The sequence below is a fragment of the Mesoplodon densirostris genome, chromosome 5 (genome assembly GCF_025265405.1).
Source record: "Mesoplodon densirostris isolate mMesDen1 chromosome 5, mMesDen1 primary haplotype, whole genome shotgun sequence".
NCBI classification, from domain to species: domain Eukaryota; kingdom Metazoa; phylum Chordata; class Mammalia; order Artiodactyla; family Ziphiidae; genus Mesoplodon; species Mesoplodon densirostris.
In genome coordinates, this window is record NC_082665.1 from 66,548,286 (window position 1) to 66,565,272 (window position 16,987).

Below are 16,987 nucleotides of genomic sequence, written 5' to 3' on the forward strand. Positions count from 1 at the left end.
TAATGACCTGATTGTTCATTTATGTTCTGTCTCTTCTACTGGACCATAAGTTCCCTGAGTTCTTTAAGTTCTTGTTCTATACATTTTTGTAGCCTTCTCAGCACTTATTTCAGTGCTGGTACATATGTTAGGTGCTATGTAATTTATTATGAATTATTTGAATTATTGAATTTACTACTATAATAATTATAATCAGTAAAGCATGATTTTTTCCAGTTTTGCCCTGTCACCCTACTTTTTTTTTTTTTTTTTTTTTGCGGTATGCGGGCCTCTCATTGTTGTGGCCTCCCCCGTTGCGGAGCACAGGCTCCGGACGCGCAGGCTCAGTGGCCATGGCTCACGGGCCCAGCCGCTCCGCGGCATATGGGATCCTCCCAGACCGGGGCACGAACCCGTATCCCCTGCATCGGCAGGCGGACTCCCAACCACTTGCGCCACCAGGGAGGCCCTGTCACCCTACTTTTAACCACGTGGTATCTCCTCTCGGAATCCCAGGGTCTCCTTTGGATGGGAATCTTTAGGGCAGCCATTTCCTGGTGTTGGGAATGTGTAATGACTGCTTACATTTGTATAGTACTTTACAGTTAACATCATTCTTTTATAAATCTTACCTCACTTATATACAATTTTGCATTTAATTTGACTTTAATGCTTTGTATCTCTCAAGTGCCTCACTCGAAATGCCCACAATACTTTGTCACTTCCCTGAATCTACATTTGTTGATGGACTAGTAGCTACACTACTGCCCTACTAATTAAAGTCTTTTAAATATGATATATTTTTCCCAGCTTCCAAAAATATTTTATAGTACTTCCTGGGTTTATCAAGAGCTCTTTCCTCCTTTCTTTCCCCCCAGAATCTGCAATTTATTATAGTTTTCCCAAAAAGTAATCATCATATTTTGGGGTTTGAAACACTTCCTCATCGTCACCATTACTTGGTTGTGACAACTTCCTGTGCTTCTTAGAATTATTTTTTCAATATGGGTAAATTGGCTGAGGGGCTCTTTCATGATTTTCATGGAAAAATTTCCCTCATTAAATTCATGGGCTTTTGATAACATTAGGCCTGGGAGCCGAAAGGATTGGTGTTCGAATCAACTGCCAATCAATAAGTTGCCAACTTCTTTATTTTTTAATAATTTTTTTAAAAGTATGGTTGATTTACAATACTGTGTTAGTTTCAGGTATACAGCAAAGTAGTTCAGTTATTTATATATATATAGTTCAGATTATTTTCCATTGTAGGTTATTATATTTAATTTACAGTAAATCCTTGTTGCTTATCTATTTTATGTATAGTAGTTTGTATCTGTTAATCCCATACTCCTAATTTATCCCTCCCACCTCCCTTTCCCCTTTGGTAACCATAAGTTTATTCTCTATGTCTGTGAGTCTGTTTTGTATGTAGATTCATTTGTATTATTTTTCAGATTCCCCATATAAGTGATATTGTATAATATTTGTCTTTGTCTGACTTACTTCGCCAAGTATAATATTCTCTAGGTTCATACATGTTGCTGCAAATGGCAATATTTCATTTTTTTCTATGGATGAGTAATAGTCCATTGTGTGTGTGTGTGTGTGTATATATATATATAAATATATATATACCACATCTTCTTAAGCCAATCATCTGCTGATGGGCACTGGGTTGCTTCCATATTTTGGCTATTGTAAATACTGCTGCTATGAACATTGGGGTGCAGGTATCTTTTCAAATTAGAGTTTTCATTTTTTACAGATATATACCCAGGAGTGGGATTAGTGGATCATATGTTAGCTCTAGTTTTTTTTAAGGAACCTCCATACTGTTTTCCATAGTGGCTGCACCAATTTATACATTCCCACCAACACTGTAGGAGGGTTCCCTTTTTTCCACACCCTCTTAGGAATTTATTATTTATAGACTTTTTCATGATAGCCATTTTGACCACTGTGCGGTGATACCTCATGGTGGTTTTGATTTGCATTTTAGTCATGTTGAGCAATTTCTCATATGCTTCTTGGCCATCTGTATGTCTTCTTTGAAAAATGTCTATTTAGGTCTTCTGCCCATTTTTTATTGGGTATTTATTTATCTATCTATTTATTTATTTATTGCCACGTTGGGTCTTCATTGCTGCATGTGGGCTTTCTCTCTTTGCAGCGAGCAGGGGCTACTCTTTGTTGCGGTGCGCAGGCTTCTCATTACGTTGGCTTCTCTTGTTGCGGAACATGGGCTCTTGGTGTGCGGGCTTCAGTAGTTGCAGAACGTGGGCTCAGTATTGCAGCACGCAGGCTTTAGGGAACGTGGGCTTCAGTAGTTGTGGCACATGGGCTCAGTAGTTGTGGCTTACGGGCTCTGGAGTGCAGGCTCAGTAGTTGTGGCACACAGGCTTAGTTGCTCCACGGCATGTGGGATCTTCCCTGGACCAGGGGTCAAACCCGTGTCCCCTGCATTGGCAGGTGGATTCTTAACCACTGCGCCACCAGGGAAGTCCCCGTTTGTTTTTGATATTGAGTTGTGTGAGCTGTTTGTATATTTTGGTTATTAACCCTTTGTTGGTCACATTGTTTGCAAATATTTTCTCCCATTCCACAGGTTTTTTCAGTTTGTTGATGGTTTGCTTTACTGTGCAAAATCTTTTAAGTTGAATTAGGTGCCATTTGTTTATTTTTGCTTTTATTTCTTTTGCCTTGGGAGACTTATCTAAGAAAATATTGCTACAGTTTATGTCAGAGGATGTTTTCCATATGTTCTCTCCAGGAGTTTTATGGTTTCATGTCTTATATTTAGGTCTTTAAATCATTTTGAGTTTATTTTTGTAAATGGTTTGAAGGAGTGTTCTAATTGCATTAATTTACATGTAGCTAGCTGCTCAGCTTTCCCAGTACCACTTGTTAAAGAGACTGTCTTTTCTCCATTGTATATTCTTGCCTCCTTTGTCATAGATTAATTGACCATAGGTACAGGGGTTTATTGCTGGGCTCTGTATTCTGTTCTGTTGATCTCTATGTCTGTTTTTGTGCCAATACCATGTTGTTTTGATTACTGTAGCTTTGTAGAATAGTTTGAGGTCTGGAAGGGTTATGTCTCCAGTCTTGTTCTTTTTCCTCAGGATTGCTTTGACAATTCTGTGTCTTTTGTGGTTCCATATAAATTTTAGGATTATTTGTTCTAGTTGTGTGAAAAATGTTATGGGTATTTTGATAGGGATTGTATTAAATCTGTAGATTGCTTTGGGTAGTATGGCCATTTTAACAATACTGACTGTTGGACTCCAAGAGCATGGGATATCTTTCCATTTCTTTGAATCATCTTCAGTTTCCTTTATCAATGTTTTATGGTTTCCAGCATACAGGTCTTTTACTTCCTTGGTTAGGTTTATTCCTAGATATTTTTTCATTGATGCAATTTTAAATGGGATTTTTTAAAACTTTCTGATATTTAATTGTTAGTCTAAAGAAATGCAACGAATTTCTGTATATTAATCTTGTATCCTGCTACCTTGCTGAATTCATTTATTAGTTCTAATAGTTTTTGTATGGATACTTTAGTGTCTTCTATATAGAGTCTCATGCCATCTGCAAATAGTGACAGTTTTACTTCTTCCCTTCCAATTTGGATACTTTTTAATTTCTTTCTCTTGTCTCATTGCTATGGCTAGGGCTTCCAATACTATGTTGAATAGAGGTGGTGAGAGTGGGCATCCTTTTCTTGTTCCTGAATTTAGTGAGAAGGCTTTCAGCTTTTCACCATTGACTTTTATGTTGTCTGTGGGTTTGTGGTTTATTATGTTCAGATATGTTCCCTCTATACCCACTTTGGTGAGAGTTTTTATCATGAATGGATGTTGAATTTGGTCAAATGATTTTTCTGTGTGTATTGAGATGGTCATATGGTTTTTGTCTTTCCCTCTGTTAATGTGGTTTATCACATTGATTGATTTGTGTATGTTGAACCATCCTTGCTACCCTGGAATGAATCCAGCTTGATCATGGTGTACGATCCTTTTTATGTATTGTTGGATTTGGTTTGCTAATATTTTGTTGAGGATTTTTGTATCTATATTCATCAAAGATATTGGCCTGTAGTTTTCTTTTTTTGGTAGTGGCTTTTGTCTGGTTTTGCTATCAGGGTGATGGTAGCTTCACAGAATGACTTTGGGAGTGTTCCCTCCTCTTAATTTTTTGGAACAGTTTGAGCAGGATAGGTATAAATTCTTCTTTGTAAGTTCGGTAAATTCCCGAGTGAACTCATCTTGACCTGGACTTTTCTTTGGAGGGAGTTTTGTTTTGTTTTGTTTTTTAAGTAGAATTAATTTACAATGTGGAGGGAGTTTTTTTTTTTTTAATTACAGATTCTATTTCACCTCAACGATTGGTCTGTTCAAATTATCTGTTTTTTCTTGGCTCAGCTTTGGCAGGCTCTATGTTACTAGAAACTTGTTCATTTCTTCTAGGTTGTCCAATTTGTTGGCATATAACTGTTCATAGTATTGTCTTAAGGGTTTTTGTATTTATGTGGTGTCAGTTGGTATTTCACCTCTTTCATTTCTTATTTTATTTATTTGGGTCCTCTCTCTTTTCTTCTTGGTGAGCCTGGCTAGACGTTTGTCAATTTTGTTCCTCCTTTCAAAACAAAAACAAAAACAAAAAAACAGCACTTGGTTTTATTGATCTTTTCTATGGTTATTTTATCTCTATCTTATTTCCTCGCTGATCTTTATTATTTCCTTCCTTCTTCTGACTTTGGGTTTTGTTTGTTCTTCTTTTTCTATGTTTTCCCCCCTGATATCAGCTGTTTTCCTGTGGGCTTTTCCAAAAGCAGACCTTGAGGTAAACGTTCATAGGCTACTACTTTATTAAGAAGTACAATCCAAAAGAAACCAGAGATAGGGAAATGTGACTGAGACAGGGAATGTCAGAGAGAAAATAAAGCCATGTGTTACCAGGGTGATTACCACAAAGTTTGTATCAAGTAAAAGTAAAACCATTTTTCTGAGAAGCGGTATGTGTTACTTTGCCTATCGATAATCCAGCCCTGGAGTGAAAGGAGAATTTACCTGCTGGCTTCTGTCTCTCTTTGGATAAAACTTTGCTTTATGTATCCTCAGTAAGAGACATGTGAAGGTGATATGCATTTCCCATGGATATTCACGTCTCCAGGTCACAGAGAAAAACTAAGGGGAAGGTGAGGGACACTTGGTGCAGACATGAGGTAAAAAGACACTGGGCTGTGCCTGCTGCTTGGACTGCAGCTTGGTTGAGCCAAAACAGAAATTCTTGCTCTGGTTAGTTGGTAGGAAACAAGTTGGCAAGAGTTCCAGACATCTGCAAATTACAAGTTTATGAAATCATGTAAATGAAGTGGCTGATCCAAACATACCAAAACCAGAAACAAACAAAACAGCACTTCTCTTCCCCACACTATCCTGCCCTTTTTTTTTTTTTTGTGGTACGCGGGCCTCTCACTGTTGTGGCCTCTCCCGTTGCGGAGCACAGGCTCCGGACGCGCAGGCTCAGCAGCCATGGCTCACTGGCCCAGCCGCTCCACAGCCTGTGGGATCTTCCCAGACTGGGGCACGAACCCGTGTCCCCTGTATCGACAGGCGGACTCTCAACCACTGCGCCACAGGGAAGCCCTATCCTGCCCTTTTGATTATTACCGCCCAGAGGGAAAACTTTCAATTCTCTTTAGCTCTTTCTTCTCGTATTTAGTAAAATATTCTCTTCATCTTTTCTTTTTTTTTAATTGGCCCTACATTTGTATTTAATTCAGTAATTGTAGCTACTTTAAGCAAATGAATTCCATGGGTTTTTTTTCATATTTATTGGACTATAATTGCTTAACAATGGTGTGTTAGATTCTGCTTTATAATGGTGAATCAGTTATACATATACATATGTTCCCATATCCCCTCCCTCTTGCGTCTCCCTCCCACCTTCCCTATCCCACCCCTCCAGGTGGTCACAAAGCACCGAGCTGATCTCCCTGTGCTATGCAGCTGCTTCCCACTAGCTATCTACCTTACGTTTGGTAGTGTATATATGTCCATGCCTCTCTTTCGCTTTGTCACAGCTTACCCTTCCCCCTCCCCATATCCTCAAGTCATTCTCTAGTAGGTTTGTGTCTTTATTCCTGTCTTACCCCTAGGTTCTTCATGACATTTTTTTTTCTTCTTAAATTCCATATATATGTGTTAGCATATGGTATTTGTCTTTCTCTTTCTGACTTACTTCATTCTGTATGACAGACTCTAGGTCTACCCACCTCATTACAAAGAGCTCAATTTCGTTTCTTTTTATGGATGAGTAATATTCCATTGTATATATGTGCCACATCTTCTTTATCCATTCATCTGATGATGGACACTTAGGTTGTTTCCATCTCCAGGCTATTGTAAATAGGGCTGCAATGAACATTTTGGTACATGACTCTTCTTGAATTATGGTTTTCTCAGGGTATATGCCCAGTAGTGGGATTGCTGGGTCATATGGTAGTTCTATTTGTAGTTTTTTAAGGAACCTCCATAGTGTTCTCCATAGTGGCTGTACCAATTCACATTCCCACCAGCAGTGCAAGAGTGTTCCCTTTTCTCCACATCCTCTCCATCATTTATTGTTTCTAGATTTTTTGATGATGGCCATTCTGACTGGTGTGAGATGATATCTCATTGTAGTTTTGATTTGCATTTCTCTAATGATTAAAGATGTTGAGCATTCTTTCATGTGTTTGTTGGCAGTCTGTATATCTTCTTTGGAGAAATGTCTATTTAGGTCTTCTGCCCATTTTTGGATTGGGTTGTTTGTTTTTTTGTTATTGAGCTGCATGAGCTGCTTATGAATTTTGGAGATTAATCCTTAGTCAGTTGCTTCATTTGGAAATATTTTCTCCCATTCTGAGGGTTGTCTTTTGGTCTTGTTTATGGTTTCCTTTGCTGTGCAAAAGCTTTGAAGTTTCATTAGGTCCCATGTGCTTATTTTTGTTTTTATTTCCATTTCTCCAGGAAGTGGGTCAAAAAGGATCTTGCTGCGATTTATGTGATAGAGTGTTCTGCCTATGTTTTCCTCTAAGAGTTTGATAGTTTCTGGCCTTACATTTAGGTCTTTAAGCCATTTTGAGCTTATTTTTGTGTATGGTGTTAGAGAGTGATCTAATCTCATACTTTTACATGTCCCTGTCCAGTTTTCCCAGCACCACTCATCGAAGAGGCTGTCCTTTCTCCACTATACATTCCTGCCTCCTTTATCAAAGATAAGGTGACCATATGTACTTGGGTTTATCTCTGGGCTTTCTATCCTGTTCCATTGATCTATCTTTCTGTTTCTGTGCCAGTACCATACCGTCTTGAACTGTAGTTTTGTAGTATAGTCTGAAGTCAGGGAGCCTGATTCCTCCAGCTCCATTTTTCATTCTCAAGATTGCTTTGGCTATTCGGGGTCTTTTGTGTTTCCATACAAATTGTGAAATTTTTTGTTCTAGTTCTGTGAAAAATGCCAGTGGTAGTTTGATAGGGATTGCATTGAATCTGTAGATTGCTTTGGGTAGTAGAGTCATTTTCACAATGTTGAATCTTCCAATCCAAGAACATGCTATATCTCTCCATCTATTTGTATCATCTTTAGTTTCTTTCATCAGTGTCTTATAATTTTCTGTATACAGGTCTTTTGTCTCCTTAGGTAGGTTTATTCCTAGATATTTTATTCTTTTTGTTGCAATGGTAAACGGGAGTGTTTTCTTGATTTCACTTTCAGATTTTTCATCATTAGTGTATAGGAATGCCAGAGATTTCTGTGCATTAATTTTGTATCCTGCTACTTTACTAAATTCATTGATTAGCTCTAGTAGTTTTCTGGTAGCATCTTTAGGATTCTCTATGTATAGTATCATGTCATCTGCAAACAGTGACAGCTTTACTTCTTCTTTTCCAATTTGGATTCTTTTTATTTCCTTTTCTTCTCTGATTGCTGTGGCTAAAACTTCCAAACTATGTCGAATAAGAGTGGTGAGAGTGGGCAATCTTGTCTTTTTCCTGATCTTAGTGGAAATAGTTTCAGTTTTTCACCATTGAGGACGATGTTGACTGTGGGTTTGTCATATACGGCCTTTATTATGTTGAGGAAAGTTCCCTCTATGCCTACTTTCTGGAGGGTTTTATCATAAATGGGTGTTGAATTTTGTCGAAAGCTTTCTCTGCGTCTATTGAGATGATCATATGGTTTCTCTCCTTCAATTTGTTAATATGGTGTATCACATTGATTGATTTCCATATATTGAAGAATCCTTGCATTCCTGGAATAAACCCCACTTGATCATGGTGTATGATCCTTTTAATATGCTGTTGGATTCTGTTTGCTAGTATTTTGTTGAGGATTTTTGCATCTATGTTCATCAGTGATATTGGACTGTACTTGTCTTTTTTTGTGACATCCTTGCCTGGTTTTGGTATCGAGGTGATGGTGGCCTCGTAGAATGAGTTTGGGAGTGTTCCTCCCTCTGCTATATTTTGGAAGAGTTTGAGAAGGATAGGTGTTAGTTCTTCTCTAAATGTTTGATAGAATTTGCCTGTGAAGCCATCTGGTCCTGGGCTTTTGTTTGTTGGAAGATTTTTTATCACAGTTTCAATTTCAGTGCTTGTGATTGGTCTGTTCATATTTTCTATTTCTTCCTGATTCAGTCTTGGCAGGTTGTGCATTTCTAAGAATTTGTCCATTTCTTCCAGGTTGTCCATTTGATTGGCATAGAGTTGCTTGTAGTAATCTCTCATGATCTTTTGTATTTCTGCAGTGTCAGTTGTTACTTCTCCTTTTTCATTTCTAATTCTATTGATTTGAGTCTTCTCCCTTTTTTTCTTGATGAGTCTGGCTAATGGTTTATCAATTTTGTTTATCTTCTCAAAGAAGCAGCTTTTAGTTTTATTGATCTTTGCTGTAGTTTCCTTCATTTCTTTTTCATTTATTTCTGATCTGATTTTTATAATTTATTTCCTTCTGCTAACTTTGGGGTGTTTTTGTTCTTCTTTCTCTAATTGCTTTAGGTGCAAGGTTAGGTTATTTATTCGAGATGTTTCCTGTTTCTTAAGGTGGGATTGTATTGCTATAAACTTCCCTCTTAGAACTGCTTTTGCTGCATCTCTTAGGTTTTGGGTTGTTGTGTCTCCATTGTCATTTGTTTCTAGGTATTTTTTAATTTCCTCTTTGATTTCTTCAGTGATCACTTCATTATTAAGTAGTGTATTGTTTAGCCTCCATGTGTTTGTATTTTTTACAGATCTTTTCCTGTAATTGATATGTAGTCTCATAGCGTTGTGGTTGGAAAAGATACTTGATACAATTTCAATTTTCTTAAATTTATCAAGGCTTGACTTGTGACCCAAGATATGATCTATCCTGGAGAATGTTCCATGAGCACTTGAGAAAAATGTGTATTCTGTTGTTTTGGATGGAATGTCTTATAAATATCAGTTAAGTCCATCTTGTTTAATGTATCATTTAAAGCTTATGTTTCCTTATTTATTTTCATTTTGGATGATCTGTCCATTGGTGAAAGTGGGGTGTTAAAGTCCCCTACTATGATTGTGTTACTGTCGATTTCCACTTTTATGGCCGTTAGTATTTGCCTTATGTATTGAGGTGCTCCTATGTTGGTTGCATAAATATTTACAATTATTATATCTTCTTCTTGGATCGATCCCTTGATCATTATGTAGTGTCCTTCTTTGTCTCTTCTAGTAGTCTTTATTTTAAAGTCTATTTTGTCTGATATGAGAATTGCTACTCCAGCTTTCTTTTGGTTTCCATTTGCATGGAATATCTTTTTCCATCCCCTCACTTTCAGTCTGTATGTGTCTCTAGGTGTGAAGTGGGTCTCTTGTAGACAGTATATATGTGGGTCTTGTTTTTGTATCCATTCATCCAATCTGTGTCTTTTGGTGGGAGCATTTAGTCCATTTACATTTAAGGTAATTATCGATACGTATGTTCCTATTCCCATTTTCTTGATTACTTTGGGTTCGTTATTGTAGGTCTTTTCCTTCTGTTGTGTTTTTGCCTAGAGAAGTTCCTTTAGCATTTGTTGTAAAGCTGGTTTGGTGGTGCTGAACTCTCTCAGCTTTTGCTTGTCTGTAAACGTTTTAATTTCTCCATCAAATCTGAATGAGATCCTTGCTGGGTAGAGTAATCTTGGTTGCAGGTTTTTCTCCTTCATCACTTTATGTATGTGCTGCCACTCCCTTCTGGCTTGCAGTTTCTGCTGAAAGATCAGCTGTTAACTGTATAGGGATTCCCTTGTGTGTTATTTGTTGTTTTTCCCTTGCTGCTTTTAATATGTTTTCTTTGTATTTAATTTTTGACAGTTTGATTAATATGTGTCTTGGCATATTTCTCCTTGGATTTATCCTGTATGGGACTCTCTGTGCCTCCTGGACTTGATTAACTATTTCCTTTCCCATATTAGGGAAGTTTTCAACTATAATCTCTTCAAATATCTTCTCAGTCCCATTCTTTTTCTCTTCTTCTTCTGGAACCCCTATAATTCGAATGTTGTTGCGTTTAATGTTGTCCCAGAGGTCTCTGAGACTATCCTCAGTTCTTTTCATTCTTTTTTCTTTCTTCTGCTGTGCAGTAGTTATTTCCACTATTTTATCTTCCACGTCACTTATCCGTTCTTCTGCCTCAGTTATCCTGCCATTGATCCCATCTAGAGTATTTTTAATTTCACTTATTGTGTTGTTCATCATTCCTTGTTTCATCTTTAGTTCTTCTAGGTCCTTGTTAACTGTTTCTTGCATTTTGTCTATTGTATTTCCAAGATTTTGGATCATCTTTACTATCATTATTCTGAATTCTTTTTCAAGTAGACTGTCTATTTCCTCTTCATTTGTTAGGTCTGGTGGGTTTTTATCTTGCTCCTTCACCTGCTGTGTTTTTCTGCCTTCTCATTTTGCTTATCTTACTGTGTTTGGGGTCTCCTTTTTGCAGGCTGCAGGTTCGTAGTTCCTGTTGCTTTTGGTGTCTGTTCCCAGTGGCTAAGTTTGGTTCAGTGGGTTGTGTAGGCTTCCTGGTTGAGGGGACTAGTGCCTGTGTCCTGGTGGATGAAGCTGGATCTTGTCTTTCTGTTGGGCAGGTCCACGTCTGGTGGTGTATTTTTGGGTGTCTGTGGACTTTTTATTATTTTAGGCAACCTCTCTGCTAATGGGTGGGGTTGTGTTCCTGTCTTGCTAGTTGTTTGGCATAGGGTGTCCAGCACTGTAGCTTGCTGGTCGTTGAGTGAAGCTGGGTGCTGGTCTTGAGATGGAGATCTCTGGAAGATTTTCGCTGTTTGATATTATGTGGAGCTGGGAGGTCTCTTGTGGACCAGTGTCCTGAAGTTGGCTCTCCCACCTCAGAGGGATAGCACTGACTCCTGGCTTCAGCACCAAGAACATTTCATCCACATGGCTCCTCAATTTGGGATGATTCATTGTCTATTCATGTATTCCACAGATGCAGTGTACATCAAGTTGATTGTGGAGCTTTAATCTGCTGCTTCTGAGGCTGCTTGAAGAGATTTCCCTTTCTCTCCTTTTTTCTCACAGCTCCCGGGTCTCAGCTTTGGATTTGGCCCCGCCTCTGTGTGTAGGTCACCGGAGGGCATCTATTCTTCACTCAGACAGGACGGGGTTAAAGGAGGAGCCGCTTCGGGGACTCTGGCTCACTCAGGCTGTGGGGGAGGGAGGGGCACGGAGTGCGGGGCAAGTCTTTTGGGAGGTCTGAAGTCTTCTGCCAGCGTTCAGTGGGTGTTCTGTAGGAGTTGTTCCACGTCTAGATGTATTTCTGATGTATCTTTGGGGAGGAAGGTGATCTCCACGTCTTACTCTTCTGCCATCTTCCCCGGAAGCCTCCTCATCGTTTCTTAAAAAAATTTTTTATTTAAAATTTTTAACCATTTAAAAAATTTAAGTAGAATTAATTTACAATGTTGTGTTAGTTTCAGATGTACAACAAAGTGATTCAGATACATATATATATACACACACATATATACTTTTTCAGATTATTTTCTTTTATAGGTTATTCTAAGATATTGGATATAGTTTCCTGTGCAATACAGTAGGTCTGTTTTGTTTATCTGTTTTATATATAGTAGTGCATATATGTTAATCCCAAACTCCTAATTTATCTCTCCCCTCCCCTCCCACACTATCCCCTTTGGTAACCATAAGTTTGTTTTCTACATCTGTGAGTCTGATTCTGTCTTGGAAATAAGTTCATTTGTGTCTTTTTTTTTTTTTTTTTTGCCATACACGTGCCTCTCACTGTTGTGACCTCTCCCGTTGCGGAGCACAGGCTCCAGACACACAGGCTCATCGGCCATGGCTCACGGGCCCAGCCACTCCACGGCATGTGGGATCTTCCTGGACCTGGGCACGAACCCGTGTCCCCTGCATCGGCAGGCAGACTCTCAACCACTGCGCCACCAGGGAAGCCCTGGATCATTTTTTTAATATTCCACATATAAGTGATATCATATGATATTTGTCTTTCTCTGCCTGATTTACTTCACTTAATATGATAGATAATCTCTAAGTCCATCCATGTTGCTGCAAATGTCATTATTTCATTCTTTTTTATGGCTGAGTAATAGTCCATTGTATATACATATATATATATATATATATATATATATATATATATATATATATACACACACATACACACACATACAACATCTTCTTTATCCATTCATCTGTTGATGTTCATTTAGGTTGCTTCCAGGTCTTGGCTATTGTAAATAGTGCTGCTATGAACTTTGGGGTGCATGTATCTTTTCAAATTAGAGCTTTTTCCAGATAAATGCCCAGGAGTGGGATTTAAGGATCATACAGTAACTCTATTTTTAGGTTTTTAAAGAACCTCCATGCTGTTCTCCATAGTGGCTGCACAACTTTACATTCCCACCAACAGTGTAGGAGGGTTCCTTTTTCTCCACACCCTCTCCAGTATTTATTATTTGTAGACTTGTTAATGATGGCCATTCTGATGTGAGGTGATACCTCACTGTAGTTTTGATTTGCATTTCTCTAATAATTAGTGATATTGAACATCTTTTCATGTGCCTGTTGGCCATGCCTTCTTGGAGAAATGTCTACTTAGGTATTCTGGTCACTTTTTATTGGGCTGTTTGTTTTTCTGGTATTAAAGTATATGAGCTCTTGGTGTATTTTGGAAATTAATCCCTTGTTGGTAGCATCATTTGCAAATATTTTTTCCCACTTTGTAGGTTGTCTTTTTGTTTTGTTTATGGTTTCCTTTGCTATGCAAAAGCTTTTAAGTTTAATTAGGTCCCATTTTTGGTTTTGTTTCCATTACTCTAGGAGATGGATCCAAGAAAAATATTGCTATGATTTATGTCAGGGTCTTCTGCCTATGTTTTCCTCTAGGAGTTTTATAGTATCTGGTCTTACACTTAGGTCTTTAATCCATCTTGAGTTTATTTTTGTATATGATGTTAGAGAATGTTCTAATTTCATTCTTTTACATGTAGCTGTCCAGTTTTCCCAGGACCACTTATTGAAGACATTGTCTCTTCTCCATTGTATATTCTTGCCTCCTTTGTCATAGATTAATTGCCTGTAGGTGTATGGGTTTATTGCTGGGCTCTCTATTCTGTTCCATTGATCTGTATGTCCGTTTTTGTGCCAGTACCATACTCTTTTGATTATTGTAGCTTTGTAGTATAGTGTGAAGTCAGAGAGTGTGATTCCTCCAGCTCTGTTCTTCTTTCTCAAGATTGTTTTGGCTATTTGGGGTCTTTTGTGTTTCCATCCAAATTAAAAAAAATTTTTTTCTAGTTCTGTGAAAATGTCATTGGTAATTTCATAGGGCTTGCATTGAATCTGTAGATTGCCTTGGGTAGTATGGTCATTTTATCAATATGGATTCTTCCAATTCAAGAACATGGTTTTTCCATCTGTTTCCACCTGTTTCATTCTTTCCATCTGTTTTTGTGTCATCTTCAGTTTCTTTCATCAGTGTCTTATAGTTTTCAGAGTAGAGGTCTTTTGCCTCCTTAGGTAGGTTTATTTCTAGGTGTTTTATTCTTTTTGGTATAACGTAAACAGGATTGTTTCCTTAATTTCTCTTTCTGATATTGCCTTGTTAGTGTATAGAAATGCAACAGTTTTCTGTACATTAATTTTGTATCTAGCAACGTTACCAAATTCACTGATGAACTATAGTAGTTTTCTGATAGCGTCTTTAGGATTTTCTATGTATAGCATCACGTCATGTGCAAACAATGACAGTTTTACTTATTCTTTTTAACTTGGATTCCTTTTATTTATTTTTCTTCTCTGATTGCTGTGGCTAGGACTTCCAAAACTCTGTTCAATAAAAGTGGTGACAGTGGGCATCCTTGTATTCTTCCTGATCTTAGAGGAAATACTTTCTGCTTTTCATCATTGAGTATGATGTTAGCTGTGGGTTTGTCATATATGGCCTTTATTATGTTGAGGTTGGTTCCCTCTGTGTCCACTTTCTGAAGAGTTTTTATCATAAATGGATGTTGAATTTTATCAAAATCTTTTTCTGTACCTATTGAGATGTTCATATGGTTTTTATTCTTCAGTTTGTTAAGGGTGTATCATGCTGATTGATTTGCAGATATTGAAAAATCCTGGCATCTCTGGGATAAATACTACTTGATCATGGTGTATGATCCTTTTAATGTATTGTTGGAATCAGTTTGCTAGCATCTTTTGTTTTTTAATTTATTTTATTCTTTTTATTTTTTATTGGCTGAGTTGGGTCTTCATTGCTGCATGCAGGCTTTCTCTAGTTGAGGCGAGTGGGAGTTACTCTTCACTGCAGTGCTTGGGTTTCTCACTGCGGTGACTTCTCTTGTTGTGGAGCACAGGTTCTAAGTGCACGGGCTTCAGTAGTTGTGGCACGTGGGCTCAGTAGTTGTGGCTTGCAGGCTCTAGAGTGCAGGCTCAGTAGTTGTGGCGCATGGGCTTAGTTGTTCCATGGCATGTGGGATCTTCCTGGACCAGGGCTCAAACCTGTGTCCCCTGCATTGGCAAGCAGATTCTTAACCACTGCACCACCAGGGAAGTCCCCACTCTATGTCTTTTGATTGGAGTATCTAGTCCATCAACAATTAAAGTAATTATTGATAGGTATGTACTTATTGCCATTTTAAACCTTGTTTTCTGGTTGTTTTTGTAGTTCTTCTTTGTTCATGTATTCTTTTTGTTTTTCCTTTTGTGGTTTAATTATTTTCTTTTGTAGTATTCTTGAGTTCCTTTCTTTTTGAATTTTGTGAATCTGTGTTTTTTGTTTTTGTTTTTTGGTTGCGTTGGTTCTTCATTGCTGCGTGCGGGTTTTCTCTAGTTGTGGTGAGCAGGGGCTACTCTTCGTTGCAGTGCATGGGCTTCTTGTTGTGGTGGCTTTTCTTGTTGCAGAGCATGGGCTCTAGGTGTGCAGGTTTCAGTAGTTGCGGCATGTGGGCTCAGTAGTTGTGGCTCACAGGCTCTAGAGCACAGGCTCGGTAGTTATGGCACACAGACTTAGTTGCTCTGTAGCATGTGGGATCTTCCCGGACCATGGATCGAACCCATGTCCCCTGCATTGGCAGACATATTCTTAACCACTGCACCACCAGGGAAGTCCCCCTATTGTATGTTTTTGATTTGTGGTTACCATAGAATTCAAGTATGTTGACCCACAACGATATCCACTTGCTTTAAATTTATAGTTATACACATTCTAAAAGATCTACATTTTTATACTCCCCTCCCCCACATGTTGTGATTTTGATGCCCTATTTTACATCTTCATGCTTATCCTTTTACTGTTAATTGTAGTTATAGTCGCTTTTACAAAATATTTTTTAATCTATGTACTGGCTTATTTAAATGATATTTAATCCTTTCATATATTTGCCTTTCCTATAGTTTCTTGCTTCTTTTCTGTTTAGAGAAGACCCTTCAATATTTCTTTAGGGTAAGTTTAGTACTGCTGAATTCATTTAGTTTTAGCTTGTCAGAGATTTTTTTTTTTTTTTTTTTTTTTTTTTGCAGTACACAGGCCTCTCACTGTTGTGGCCTCTCCTGTTGCAGAGCACAGGCTCCGGACGCGCAGGCTCAGTGGCCATGGCTCATGGGCCTAGCTGCTCCGCAGCATGTGGGATCTTCCTGGACTGGGGCACGAACCCGTGTCTACTGCATTGGCAGGCGGACTCTCAACCACTGCACCACCAGGGGAGCCCCTGAGATATTTTTAAACCTCTCCTTCTATTCTGAATGATAATCTTGCTGGGTAGAGTATCCTGGGTTGCAGTTTTTTCCCTTTCAGGACTTTGAATATACCATGGCCCTCCCTTCTTGCCTGCAAAGTTTCTGTAGAGAAATCAGCTGATAGCCTTATGAGGTTTTCCTTGTAACTAACTCTTTGTTTTTTTCTTGCTGCCTTTAGAATTCTCTGTTTATCTTTAACTTTTGCTGTTTTAATTATGATATGTCTTGGTGTGGGTCTGTTTTTGTTCAACTTGTTTGGGACCCTCTTTGCTTCCTGTACCTGGATATCTGTTTCCTTATTTAGGTTTGGGAACTTTTCAGCCATAATTTCTTCAAATACATTCTTGATCCCCTTCTCTCTCTCTCTTCTCCTTCTAGAACCCCTATTATGTGTAGGTTGGCATACTTCATATTATCCCATAGATCTTGTATGTTGCCTTTATTTTATTTATTTATTTTTTGCAGTATGCGGGCCTCTCACTGTTGTGGCATCTCCCATTGCGGAGCACAGGCTCCGGACGTGTAGGCTCAGCAGCCACAGCTCATGGGCCTAGCCACTCCGCGGCATATGGGATCTTCCCGGACAGGGGCATGAACCCATGTCCCCTGCATCGGCAGGTGGACTCTCAACCACTGCGCCACCGGGAAAGCCCTGTTGCCTTTATTTTTTTCATTTGTCTTTCTGTCTGCTGTTCTGATTGATTAGTTTCCAGTATTCTATCTTC

At 38.5% G+C, this 16,987-nt stretch overlaps 1 protein-coding gene across 1 annotated transcript in view; it reads left to right on the forward strand.

The window, feature by feature from the left end:
* CFAP91 (cilia and flagella associated protein 91) overlaps positions 1–16,987 on the forward strand; it is a 131,462-nt gene that overhangs the window by 1,113 nt on the left and 113,362 nt on the right. The gene's annotated exons all lie outside the window — the stretch shown is intronic.